Source organism: Pyxicephalus adspersus, chromosome Z (assembly GCF_032062135.1).
Source record: "Pyxicephalus adspersus chromosome Z, UCB_Pads_2.0, whole genome shotgun sequence".
Classification (NCBI taxonomy): domain Eukaryota; kingdom Metazoa; phylum Chordata; class Amphibia; order Anura; family Pyxicephalidae; genus Pyxicephalus; species Pyxicephalus adspersus.
This window is the reverse complement of record NC_092871.1, coordinates 86,342,141-86,342,751: the sequence shown is the minus strand read 5'-3', so window position 1 is coordinate 86,342,751 and position 611 is coordinate 86,342,141.

The window sequence follows — 611 nt, the reverse complement described above, 5'->3', positions numbered from 1 at the left end:
TTCTCCTGTGATGTCATCCATATCATGATTTTGTCATGTGATGTCACTGATGTGATATTGTTACATCATATCTTTCTCCTGTGATGTCATCCATAGATTTGTTACATTGTATCCATCTGTCCTGTGATGTCACCGATGTCATAATATTGAGTTGTATCCTGGTGTGATGTCATCTGTATATGATTGGATTGAGTTGTGTGTTGTCAGGCTTGGCTGATCTATGTATGGGTTCAGACCCTGAGGAAGCTCCCAGTGGCTGTAACATGTGGGCCGCCCTTACCACTGGCTTGATTCTTAAAGAAGCAGCGTTTGCAGATTTGACATTGGACCGCACTGCCTATGTACTGCCCCCTATTATTCTCTATAGGGGTTGATATGGGTAAAAGCCACATTTACCCCAAGAGGTAGGTGACCGGCAGTAACTCTCATAGATTGTAAGCTCTTCAGGTCACTGTCTGTCATTTGCAAACCCTATATATTGTACAGCACTGCGTAATATGTTGGCGCTATATAAATCTTGTTTAATAATAATATTAATAATAATAGTAATATTTTTAAAAATAATAACAATGATAATAATATTAATAATAATAACAATAATAATAATAATA